Below are 15,029 nucleotides of genomic sequence, written 5' to 3' on the forward strand. Positions count from 1 at the left end.
CTGGATCTTTAAAAGGAATTTAATGGAATAAGCACTGAATTATAAATATAGGATATACAACATAAAAATATGAAAAATATACACATTATACTATACTTTTTATTAATTTATATTTAGGATAAAATATCACATTATACTATGTCGCATGGTATTCGTTAAAACAATCTAAACACATTTGACGTGATTTTGGACAATTGGAACAATAGGTCGTAGTGTTTGTACATTTTTCGTAATTGTCTGTCAATATGTTTATGACTGGTAAAACTTTACCAAGTCTGCTACTCTGTTCTATCGTTTGGTTATTTGCAAAATGCAAGTTAGCTGATAGTAATTCAAAACGATTACAGGGAATGGAAAATTGTAAATAGGGTCCGTTGACCAACATCTAACGAGCGGTGTCTGTACTAGACGCATCCAAATCATCAGTCCGATAACGTTCTAGCGTTCAGACAGTAGGATTTGGGCCCCGCGAGAAACTCGACCGAATCGCGTTGGGTGACAAATATGTTAAACGAGCCTTCGGAAAAGCCAGCAGATCCCGAAAGAATCGATCGGAACTGGAAGATGGAACGAACCTTCCATTGACGTATCCCACGAGGCGTTTGTCACCAGTTTTACGTCATAGCTGAGGATGCCGACTCGTGTCCTGGCCACTTTTCCGTTCCGAGGAACGCGTGGGTTCCGTCGAAACGTTAACGCCAAAAATTGCGTGGTCCGTGATATTTACCAGCGTACACTTTTCACCCTTATTTTCTGGCCGGTTCCATTAACCGTGTTACTCTCCGCTGTGACCTTCGTTCTTTCGTCGATGAGGAGCCACGGAATTTCGACCGATTTCACGAATCGTCGACGACAGACGGTAGCCGGGATTCTGGTAGCAGCCCGCAGACGGAATTCCTATCTTGCTACTCCCATCATCGGGTCGACAATGCAAAGGTTATCGACAATGGCGCACGGCCAGGAATAGCAGACGGTGCATTGTGTTTAGCAGTGTATAGGATATCCGGATAGAGGACGTCCACGAGTGCTGGGAGCTTCAGGGAGAAAAGGGGTGGCACATTCGCGGTTCCGGATCCACAGCCGTAGAACGTTTGCTTGCATCATCCCGCGGTTCCAGCCCAAATATTTCTAGCTTATGTAACCGCTAATTGCAATCAGAAAGTAGGACTTTCGTTAGCCTGATCCCGGCCACAGCGTTTGTCCACCTCGCGATGGCTGCTTTCGAGCGTGCGGTGGCATTCTAGCTTAATTTTCTGACAGGGATGCATTGGTATTCGACTCTTGGCGTGATTTAACGTGAGCTCTGGGATACGGATGTTGGTTAGAAGCGGAAATCGTTTCGATGTTTTCAGGTTTTGCGGTATTATCGCACAAGATATATTCAAAGTTTCTTATTACATGCAAAGTGCTTTTATTATTTAACTTTTCACCAGCTGGAAGAATAAAAATATTGAACACACGGTTGCATCCTTTCTCTTAGTATAATAACGAAATTTTAAAAGTGTACAATGTGTAAGTTGAAATTTAGAAATTAAAATTTATAGGGATTAATTTATTTAGATTAAAATGAAGAGGGTTTATAGGGTTGTAGAAGATTATGAGATTTAGTTTAAATAAACTATAATATTCTATAGTTATAGTTGGGATGAACTGATGGATGAGTAGAGTGACTGAGGGAAAATGTCAAATGAATTTCGTAGGTGAAATGGCATTTAAAGTTTATTTAGGGTAGAGTGGGGTGGAAGAGGTCGTTTGGTATGATGTTAACGATTTTATTAAAAATGTGCTTTAATGGCTGCTAGTAGTGGTACTACCCTTACAATAAGTATCAGTAGTAACAATATCTGGTAGACAAATAAGAATTTTACAATGTTGGTAAATTTTATGTGGTTTTAAGCATGCGTACTCAATTTTACTCTCATCCTTGGCGTAAAATCAAATAACACGATTCCTTCGAAGAGTCTGATCTTTCTTCAAAATAGATCAATTTTTGACAGAAGATCAGCATCTATTTATCGTACAAGATATATTTAAGATTTCTTATTATATGCAAAGTGCTTTTATTATTTAACTTTTTACCAGCTGGAAGAGTAAAAATATCGAACACAAGGTTGCATCCTTTTTCTTAGTATAGTAACGAAATTTTAAAAGTGTACAATGTGTAAGTTGAAATTTGGAAATTAAAATTTATAGGAATTAATTTATTTGTATTAAAATGAAGAGTGTTTATAGAATTGTAGAAGCTTATGAGATTTCTGCATAGATTTAGTTTAAATAAATATATTTGAAAATTTCCTTTGGTATATTTTCATCCTGCAGTGTTATTATAATTTCGAGTATAGTAATTGAAAACTTTGAGATAAACTATCGAGATAAACTTGAAATAAAGCTATTGAGATAAACGTTCACCAATGATGGTATCGCTATTTTAATGCAAATACTAAATCGTTTAAATACAATTCCAAATTTTGAAATATTAATTTCCAATTAGTTCAAAAAATTTGAGAAGTTTGCTAGGAGCAATCAAATATGAAAATTCCTGCACAATTGTGGAAGAATATGGAATCACTTGGCACTTGTCTATACACCAAATTTTTGGAGTATTCTTCTATTAATTTAAAATTAATTGCAATCAGAAAGTAGGACTTTCGTTAGCCTGATCTCGGCCAGAGCGTTTATCCACCTCGCAGTGGCATTGTAGCTTAATTTTCTGACAGGGATGCATTGGTATTCGACTCTTGGCGAGATCTAACGTGAGCTTTGGGATACGGATGTTGCTTAAAAGAAGAGATCGTTTCGATGTTTTGAGGTTTGGCGGTGTTGGCGGTGGTTGGAATTTCTTTAGAATTGTTAGAGAGCTGTTAAATGTTACTTTATTGCTTTTGTAGAAGCATAGAGTTTATTTCTTCTTAGATATGCATACATTGTACTCTGGGCATAATCGTGTGGATTTGGTTTTATTAGTGTGAATGCGAGTGTGTGAGGTCGAGTGATGGCACGAATGTGGATATGTATGTTTTTGGAAGTGTGAGTGGAAACTCTAGAATATGTGGTATTGTGCAATTATTATAGATCAGAGCCAATATTTTGTGAGAAAAGTCATTTTGTTATGAAAAGCGTGTAAGTGAACAGTGACGAGATAATAATAGTATTAAGAGAAATTTCACCACACGTACCTAATCCTTGCAATCCTTTTGTGGCATGTTTATATTATAATTTGTAATAAATATATAATTGTTAAGTAGTAAACTCACAAACTGAAAATAAATTTTTGTGATGGCTAAGATTATTTCGATATTAGTTGATGTTTCTTATGATTTTTAATTCATTAAATTGCCAAATAGTGTAGTATAGTATATTATAGTATATTAACACGTATATAATTTGTCAAATAACGTAATTTTATTCTTTCTATAAAAATGACTGATTAATATTCTATAAGAGGTATAGTGATGGAAGGGGTCATTTTGTCAATGTTCAAATCAAAATAATTTTGTCATTTATCAAATTGCCAAATAAAATATTACGTAATATGTACGTATACAATTTATAAAAATCTATCACATTTATAAAAGTAATTATTTAATCCAATTTTTAAAATTTATTGACATATTTATTTATATCATATTACAAATATAATGGTATTGAATTTTCAAGGTAATTAAATATGCATTTCTGTAATGTTGGTTCCGGAAAGGATTATTTTATTTTTATTTTGAGATTCTTAATTTTATCAGATTACCAGATGGTATGTTATGTAGTATATTTACAATTTATCAAATTTTATTGTTTATTAAATTTGCTGTTGCATCGTCGTGAATTATTTTATACAGTTTATTAAATTACATTGTTTCTATAAAAATTATTTATTTATTTCCTGTCAAAGCTATTTTAACACATTAATTTGTAACTGAATTTAATATCATAATAAATATGTAATAAAATACAGGTTATTCATGAAGCAAATAATTATATACTTTGATGTATCTTGATATTATCCTTCGTAATATTTTCTTCACATTTGTTTAAATAAATACTCTTTATCGTTTATTAAATCATCCAACGCTATATTAAACGATATTCACATAATTTACCGAATAACGTTATTTTATTTTTTCTATAAAATATTCTATTAAGTATATGAAATATTTGTCGTAAAATACTATTATAAATTACTCAAATTATTTTATAGTATTACACAATAGTATTTATTGTAATAAATATCATTTATCAATAAGAAATAAGGGATAGTTCATTAACTGCTATAAAATATTATTTATCGATAACAAATAAGAGATAACAATCTATGAGATAATTCTTGCATATATATAACAAATTGTTTTTTCTAAAATTGTTACCGTTAACTGCAAAATTTGTTTGGCATTTAATGGCTCACAGAACTCTTTCATAAGATAAGTGGGACACCGTTGATGCTCTTCGGTGAGGAAGGAGAACGCCTCCACTTCCTTTTCTAAACGGAATGGCACATAAATTTTTGCAATTCATGAGAGTTTACTTAAAAACAAACAACATTAGTTCCAAACATTTTCCTACGTGATTTATATTTATAAAGATACAAAAGTGGTCTTGAATACCACAATTAATTTGAAACTCAATCTATTTTTTTTTAATAATGATAATTTTGTTAACATATAAATGCAGGAAAACTGGTACCTTCATTCGTCTTTTCTTATATTTTAATTGTAAGCTCAAAATTTATTTACAAATCAATTACCATAATCATTTATTTCTCGTTATATATATTTTCGAATTAATAACAGTTATACTATCACAGAAAATGATAAATGTATTATATAATATAATCATATAAATTTATATTTTCTTTTGACACTTTTTTTTATTTTAATCTAATTATTTATCTAATTATCTCTATAGATTTTTATAAATCTAATTATTTAATCTAATTATTTTAATCTTAGAAATATTTTTTAGAAAATGTATCCATTGATTGAATATATATAATTTAGAATATGTTTCCATTTATTCTCCGTCCCATATTTTTTGACGGTGATAATAATGATTATGCTATCATGTTTTATATTTTAATGTATATACGATATATACATGTATTTAACAAAATGAAAAATTAGTTTATAATTAGAACTGCATAATTGTTAATTTTTTATTGTTTCTATTTAATTTCTTAATATTTTATTACATTTTAATCTATGCTCAAAGTAGTAGTAAGTTTTCTAGAAGTATAGTATAATTTTTATACGTTTAAAATACAATTTATAATAACGTAATTATCAATAACTTCGTATGAAACATTGATCATATTAATTTATATATTAATTTTACATACTTCGTATCTTCCAATTACATTCACTGCAGTAGTACATGTTATCCTGTTAACCTGATCATCACCAAAAGATTTTCTTTCTATCCTATACAGCCAACATTATCCCATCCCTTCACACGAAAACTAATTATAATACAAATTAATTTATTTATCATAAATAAAAATGTTGATATTAATGTTACACTCATCACACCTAATTACATCCACTATTAACCCTTTGCACTCGACGATTTTTTGGCCAAAGAAGGATAAGAGTTCAAGGATTTTCTGTTAAAATTTTCTGTTACAAAACTAACCATATTTTTCTGAGCAGTGAATAAGAAATCGTACGATAATTAACGCGTAGAATTATTTGATTTCGATACCTTGCACACCGTTATATTATCTGAAATTTGACATATTTATGAATATCGAGCTTCAAAATTTTATCAAATGGCGACTGAAGGGCGTCTCTCAAGCGCAAAGCGTTACTATGATCATCACCAAAGATTTTCGTTCCACTTTACGGAACCACATTATTTCATCCCTTCACGCAGAAGTTAATCATTATGATATAAATTAAATTATTTCTCATAAATAAAAATTCTGATATTAATATTACACTTGTCATAAATATTTACCTACATCCACTGTAAACGTAACCATCGTCAAAAAATGTTCGTACAACCCTATAGGACCACATTATTCCATCCCTTCACACATAAACTAACTATTATATTAGAAATTAAGTTACTTATCACAAATAAAAATATTTATAATAATGTTACATTCATCGCGACCAATTACATACACTATCAGCATAATCATCACCAAGGAATTTTCATTCCATTCTATAGAACCACATAATTTCACCCCTTCACACAAAAGTTAATCATTATGACATCAATTAAATTATTTCTCATAAATAAAAATGCTGATATTAATATTACACTCGTTATAAATATCTACCTACATCCACTGTTAACCTAATCATCACCAAAATATTTTCGTTCCACTCTATAGAACCACATTATTTCATCCCTTCACGCAAAAGTTAATCATTATGTTACAAATTAAATTATTTCTCATAAATAAAAATGCCGATATTAACCCTTTGCACTCGACGATTTTTTGGCTAAAAAAGGATAGGAGTTCAAAGATTTTCTGCTATAGAGCTGACGATATTTTGTTGAGCAGTAAATAAAAAATCTATAATAATTAACACATAGAATTATTTAATTTCGATACCTCTCATACCGTTACATTATCTTAAATTTGACATATTTATGAATATCGAGTTTCGAAATTTTATCAAATGACGACTGAAAGGCGTCTCTCGAATGCAAAGGCTTAATGAAGGTACATATTTATGACACTCGTCCTGCATCCACTGTGAACGTGATCATCGTCAAAAAATGTTCGTACAATCCTATAGAGCCACATTATTCCATCCCTGCTTTCAAAAGCTAGTCACTACGATACAAATTAAATTACTCATCCTAAATAAAAATATTTAAAACAAATATCCATATTCAAATAAACTATCACCAGTAACTTAATCTCATATTCCATTTCAACCCCCAGAAAAGAAATATACAACTTCCACATAGAAAGATCCGGGTCAACCATTCCACGAGTACCCGAAGAATCCAAAGACCCATTAAAAGTGTTAAGGGGTTATAACGCGAAGGAATAGTAGTCAGTGGAAAGGGTAGAAAAACTGTATAGATTTTTATTAAACGGTGGAAAAACTGTATAGATCTTTATTAAACGGTGGAAAAACTGTATAGATCTTTAAGGACTGACCTGTTTATTGCCACGCAGGTCACAAGACGTTTCCAGAAAACGGGAGACAGAGGACAAAGCACAGGGGAAGGAATCGCCCCCCTGTCACTAGAATACAGAGATTACTTTACTATTTAGCTTTTACTGCAACAAAAAGGCAAAGAAAATACAGCATTTAGCGGACAATTTTGGAGAAAACACAGCCTGTATCCCCCGACAAACGAGTTACAATTCCATCAAACTATAATCGGCGTACGCGCTCCTGTGGAAGCTGCGTCAGATGAAAAACAGATCGATCGGGTCTCCTCTCGTGGTGCAGAGGGGAAAGAGGTCCGGGAATAACCGGGCATCCGAAAAGCTCGACATTCAGCTTTTCCTATCGTTCCCCCCGATTACCAGCAACCGAGGCTCATTGCATCGTAAATATACGTTTTTAATATATCGACGAGTATAACTTGTTCCGCGTCGTCGGACCTGTTTCACCGTCGTTGACGTATATGCACTCGCGGGTGATTTGTAACGCGATTTCCGCGACCTACGCGGCGTCAACCCCGAGACATCGATACGAGATAGGAGGAAGCCACGTCGACAGGCCGAGGGAATTCCCCAGGAACAATCTCGACATCGATCCGATTGGCGAAGATTGGCGTGAGGGCAGGGGTCCCTACGCGAACACGGGAGCTGAACGACACAGAGGCTTCGTTCCACCCTTGCGACTCTTCCTACGCCCACTCTTATGAATCAGTGGATGAATGAATCGACTTTGCCCTACTTTTCTACGCGTGGGAGTATCGTATCAGCCGACTCGTCTGACATTTTCGCGCCGCAACCACCCCTGGCCAGGTCAGCATCGCGGCGACGTCGTGGGCGTTGCTGACTCTATATCTACCCACGTAGTAGACAAAAGTCTGGCTGTACGACCACGCAAAAATTCATTTCCACGGTCGCTTCGTTTCGCTGGGAAAACAAAGTCGTATCGCCGAGGATGCCAAACCGCGACAACCGCCGACGACTCTACACATATGCATTATGCCCGAATATTCGCGTTCGAATAACCCTTTCGCTAGCTGTCGATCACGATCAATCGGTCAGTGCCACGATCGATGTTACGTTCCTGTGATTCGTGCTCAATTCCAGCGGTTCTCGAATCTTTTTAGGTGTAGAGACCGATCCGATTGACACCGGTGGTAGCAAAGAGATCCTGAAATGACGACTCGTTGGTGGAGGTCCCGGTTGTATATGTGTATTATCGAATTATTTTTATTACACGTGTATTCATGTTATACGTGTTTCTCTAGTATACTTGTAATTTTCGTTACACGCGTGTTTTTATTACACGTTAATTTCTATTATACGTGTATTTGTAGTATACTTGTAATTCTGGTTACACGTGTGTTTCTATTACACTTGTATTTTTTGTTACACATTTATTTCTATTACACGTGTAATTTTAGTATACGTGTATTTTTTGTCACACGTGTGATTCTATTATACGCGTGTTTTCGTTACACGTGTATTTCTATTATACGTGTATTTCTAACATACGTGTATTTCTTGTTACACGTGTGTTTCTATTACATGTGTATTTTTTGTTCCACATTTATTTCTATTACACGTGTATTCCTATTATACGTGAATTTTTAGTATATGTATTTTTTGTTACACGTGTGTTTCTATTACACTTGTAATTTTAGTATACGTGTATTTTTTGTTGCACGTGTGATTCTATTATACACGTATCTTTGTTACACATGTATTTCTAATATATGCGTATTCTTCCTTACACGTGTGTTTCTATTACATGTGTACCTTTTGTTACACATTTATTCCTAGTACACGTGTATTTATAGTATATGTGTATTTGTTGTTACATGTGTGTTTCTATTATACACGTGTTTTCGTTACACATGTATTTCTATTACACATGTATTTCTAATGTATGTGTATTTTTTGTTACACATGTGTTTCTATTACATGCGTATTTTTTGTTACATATGTATTGCTATTATACGTGTACTTTTGTTACACTTGTATTTCTATCGCAAGTATGTACTTATTATACGTGTGTATTTATTGAACGTGTATGCTTATTACACGTATATTTATATATAGAATTTCTACATACATTCCAAGTAAAATATTGATATTCTCTTGATCTGTACATTCAACAAGCATCAATTGTAATGCTGCATTCACGTTCTCCTCTGACAAATTTTCCTTCCTTTGTTTCGAAATTGGCATCATTTTACGTGAGAGGGGCAAAAGAAAAAATAAAACACCGTCCAATTTATTTCGAGTTATCGATAGATTCTACTTACAGCTCGAGAAATTGTGCCTGTCACTATTACATACAGTATTAGGTCAGTACTGCATAACAATAGAATAGTTCATACTATATGCGACACAGATAAAAACATTTTAAAACGCGATTCATTAATATACACAACCAATTACAAAATTATTATTTATTATTGTTGTTTATTATCTTTTCAATCACTTATTATTTATTATCTATTATATCACCACTTAAAATCACTTATTTATCTAAAATGCAATATATGAACTCTGAAAAGTAGCTTCCATCGAAATACAAGCGTACTCGAATAATGCTTCATAAAATCGAGAAACAATGGACAAACAATGCTGTCCAGAACCAAGTGACACAGTCTACCATATTAATTTATTTTTGCAACAGGAGTGCTAATACCTAGTGAGAGAAACAAAACCTAGCTTTGGTCGATACTGCATGACCTTCCTCTATAGGTTAAAAGTTAAAATTAAAATGGCGCAGAATTAAAGAGAAGATTTTATCGAAATATGTAATATAATTATTTATAATATAATTATTTTAATGCATATAATGTAATGTATGTAATGTATATAATTATTTTAATGTTAATACAATGTTTTAATTAACGTTGTAATTAAGCTTTCTTTATTTTCATACTAATTTATTTCGATATATATATTTTCGTATTGGCACAAAGAGTCCCAAGAATTCAATTTCAGGAACGATATTCTATAGTTATCGTTGAGATGAATTGATGGATGAGTAGAGTGACTGAGGGAAAATGTCAAATGAACTTCGTAGGTGAAATGGCATTTAAAGTTTATTTAGGGTAGAATGGGATGGAAGAGATCGTTTGGTATGATGTTAACGATTTTATTAAAAATGTGCTTTAATGGCTGCTAGTAGTGGTACTACCCTTACAATAAGTATCAGTAGTAACAATATCTGGTAGGCAAATAAGGATTTTACAATGTTGGTAAATTTTATGTGGTTTTAAGCATATATACTCAATTTTACTCTCATCCTTGGCGTAAAATCAAATAATACGATACCTTCGAAGAGTCTGATCTTTCTTCAAAATAGATCAATTTTTGACAGAAGATCAGCATCTATTTATCGTTCAAGATATATTTAAGATTTCTTATTATATGCAAAGTGCTTTTATTATTTAACTTTTTACCAGCTGGAAGAGTAAAAATATCGAACACAAGGTTGCATCCTTTTTCTTAGTATAGTAACGAAATTTTAAAAGTGTACAATGTGTAAGTTGAAATTTGGAAATTAAAATTTATAGGAATTAATTTATTTGTATTAAAATGAAGAGTGTTTATAGAATTGTAGAAGCTTATGAGATTTCTGCATAGATTTAGTTTAAATAAATATATTTGAAAATTTCCTTTGGTATATTTTCATCCTGCAGTGTTATTATAATTTCGAGTATAGTAATTGAAAACTTTGAGATAAACTATCGAGATAAACTTGAAATAAAGCTATTGAGATAAACGTTCACCAATGATGGTATAGCTATTTTAATTCAAATACTAAATCGTTTAAATACAATTCCAAATTTTGAAATATTAAATTTTCAATTAGTTCAAAAAATTTGAGAAGTTTGCTAGGAGCAATTAAATATCAATATTAAGGCACAATTAAGGAAGAATATGGAATCACTTGTCACTTGTCTATACACCAAATTTTTGGAGTATTCTACTATTAATTTAAAATTAATGTTACAACTGACAGTAACAATTTCTTTCATCCCGATGGAGTTTCGACTATAGTACTTTCTGAGCTAACAAAATTCTTTGCTGACTTCTTTTCCAATTTTTGGATTCTATGGAACGCGTATTGATTCCAAACTTTTGGTCGTGCATATACCGTGAGTTCTAGAAGTATTCGTACCCTCTCCCAATTATCGATTTCAATGATTACTGTCTTTTATACGATGAATTTCTGAATTCTTAACCATAGGAATACGTGTTACATTGATAAAATTTTAGTCGAGATAAATTCTACTATAAAACGTCACCAAAATGTAATAACATCCCAATGAAATCACTGTCAATATGAAATGGAATAATTTTTTCTTTTTTAATATCATTCTATAAAATTCACAAAACATGTAATATGTGTTTCATAATGTATAATATATTCGAAATTTATGAAATCTCGTTCAAATTGCAATTTTTTAAATAAAAATATGTAAAAATTTTAGGATTTCCAGAGTTAATCATAATTGTTAATGTCACCTTCAATATAACTATAAATTACTTTAAAAAGTCAAATTTGGAGTTAGTATAAATTATTACAATTCACTAAACGTTCCTTTTAATATAATTATAAATTACAGAGAAAATTTTAGAGATTAAAAAGGTTAAAAACAGTCAACTGTAGAATTAACAATTCATTGGTTCAATATAAACAAGAATTAAAGTCAATTATTTCAAAATTAATGTCATAAAAATATTTATAGTGTAGAAATTTTTCATTTATATGTGAGACTGTTAGTAAACATATGTAATACGTGAAATTACATCAGTGTAATATTATTTATTGTAATAATATTTATTATTTGTTATATATATAATTGCCTAAAATGATGGTTCTCAACCTATAGTACACGTATCACTGTTCATACATTAAACGAAATTATAAAATTATAAAGTAACCTCGAAGTACACTATAATGAACTATACTATACTACTCACAACACTGTACTTGATTTGGGTACATATTATATGGCTGAATATCATGAAACGAAAAATAGTTGAGAACCGCTGGCCTAAAGTGAATTGTACTTACATCTTCATAATATAGAAATCGAAATATTTACGAACCTAATCTGTCTCAACGTATGTTTCATTTGGTATAATACCTATTCTTATTGAAAAATAAATGTCTATATTAATTTTAAATTAAATAATTCTGAATCTTGGATTACATCACTGACTATGAAAGTGCTCTAAGTCAAAAGATGAAAAGAAATGACTTAATAATTCATTTATTATTTTTATAATATTATAATATATTATTGTATAAAAAATAGCAAAGAATTGAACCCTCCGATCGAATTTTTGCCTTTATCGCAATTAATTTTATTAATTTATAATTTATTCGAAACACGAAGCTTTGAATATTTCAAAACGAAACATACATTGTGTATGTATATGACTTACAGGAGAATATATTCAACCAGCACACATTGAATTTAATGAAATTTAAACGAAAGATAGTTCTCCAAAAATATATTTGACACGTATTTTTTCTTATAGACCATTGTCCATATAAAAGGGGTGAAAACAGCCTCCAATGTTAAGGGTCGAAGAGATATTTTTTGGAATATTTGGAATGTCTGGAACCAAAAAGAAGGCAAAATATTTTACACAAAATATACATTTTCAAACGGATAAAATAACTGTGTAGAAATTTACACAGAAAAAAAAATTTGTTTAAATAATATATTAAAAATTCAAATTCTTTTTTTATTTAATATACGCAATCTATAGGTCAAAATAGGGAATATATGTTTCTGAAATTTTTAATTTTAATTTACGAATAATAATTCGTTGGGCCAATTTCACGATCACCGGCACACACGAGAATAGTAATCGTCTGGACGCAATAAGCAGGGAGGAGGTACACGAATACTTCTTTTGACTCTCTATGTATGAATCTTTCGACTCGCTATAGTCGTAATATCGATAGAACGTCCGGTCAACGTAACAAAACAGAAAATAAAGTGCAGCACGGATATCCCACGCGTTTATTCGCATAGAGATGTAGTAGAGAACGTAAACTGGACTGACGTCAACCGTGTCCCTGGTATTCCGAGTATCCATTAACTTGGAGCAACCACCGAAAAATATAAGGTGGAATTTCTCGAGCAAGATCACACTTACATACGCTCCTCGTCCAACTACTGTTATCAAACTTTCATGTAAATCGAGAACTTTGGTTTGATATAGACACTGTCCTTCTTCATTCGCTTCACAGAAGTTCACACCGAGCGAGTACGAGATTTATTTCTTCCCATTAAAACCCAACCTGTCACGAAAGCGTCGAACTATGTCATTTTGTTATACACTCCGGGGCTATCACTATTCGCCGGATCGGAATATCCGTGATGTGACCAATTATTCGTAATACGGATTTCAAATATCCATGACGTCGTGAATTATTCGTAATCCGGATTTCGAATATCCAGGACGTCGCAAATTATTTGTAATCCAGATTTAAAATATCTGTGACGTCGCGAATTATTCTTAATCCGAATTTCGAATATCTGTGATGTTGCGAATTATTCGTAATCCGAATTTCGAATATCCGTGACCTCGCGAATTATTCGTAATCTGGATTTCAAACATCCGAGATGTCGCGAGTTATTCGTAATTCGGATTTCAAATATCTGTGACGTCGCGAATTATTCGCAATCCGGATTTCGAATATCTGTCACGTTGCGAATTATTCGTAATCCGGATTTCGAATATCCGGGACGTCGCGAATTATTCGTAATCTGGATTTCAAACATCCGAGATGTCGCGAGTTATTCGTAATTCGGATTTCAAATATCTGTGACGTCGCGAATTATTCGTAATCCGAATTTCGAATATATGTGATGTTGCGAATTATTCGTAATCCGAATTTCGAATATTCGAATTTTTTCACTACAAAATCCAAGTGCTGCTATACCGATTTGATTCACAGCGTAATCTCGATTAACCAATCTAATTGGGGGACAGAGAGTTCGAATAAATCAAATCTAACGGATAATTGAAACCCAAGGGGAAGGAACAGAGAGCATATTTTCTGCTTTAAATTAAACATTTTATTTATAGAAGATCTATCTCCTGCTATAATGTAATAATAATTGTTTGTCAAATCAAATTTGTGTGTAAGAGAAGTATTGTAAAGTGGGTCATAAAATGAATAATTACTGAGATATTTTCTAATTAATCTTCTCAGTAGATGAACAAACGTGATTCTTAACACAACCTTGGTTATCTTGTTAACTATGTTAATATATATTAATATAATTATTTTAATATTTTATTTAATTATTTTAATATGTCGAATCAACTCATCGAGTATTGGTATGTACTTTCGGAACACCCTGTGTATATTTCGTCGCGAGATATTAACGGTTCTACATTTAGACGTACTAGAAAATTAATTATGGTAGAACTACAAAGTAAATGTAAGGGTTCTGAAACATCCTATTTATATCCGAGACATTAACAACCGTGGACGTATTACTATGTCTCTCTGTAACCAAAACAAGGCCAGAAAATATCGGATAATTACTGGAGATTTCATGAAAAAGGAAGGAAAGGAAAATTCATCCAATCTGAAATGAATTTAGTTTGGAAACATACGTTTACTGAGAAAAGATAAGATTCATAGTATTAACTTGCGAGTTTTTGTATATTCTTTATTTTCTGAGATACACAAATTATAATTAAAAATATTCGAAAAAGAACTTGTTGTTTATTGATTTGTACTTTTAATTTATGCATCTCGGAAGATACAGGATATACAGAAAAATACAGGAAGGAAGATACAGATAACAATTTGCAAATGACGACATTGTTTCTTAACTTTAATCAATAAGTATATAATATATAATACACATTACCTATATATACATTACATCTT

This window comes from Eufriesea mexicana, unplaced genomic scaffold (assembly GCF_001483705.2).
Source record: "Eufriesea mexicana isolate 0111107269 unplaced genomic scaffold, ASM148370v2 scaffold555, whole genome shotgun sequence".
NCBI lineage: Eukaryota > Metazoa > Arthropoda > Insecta > Hymenoptera > Apidae > Eufriesea > Eufriesea mexicana.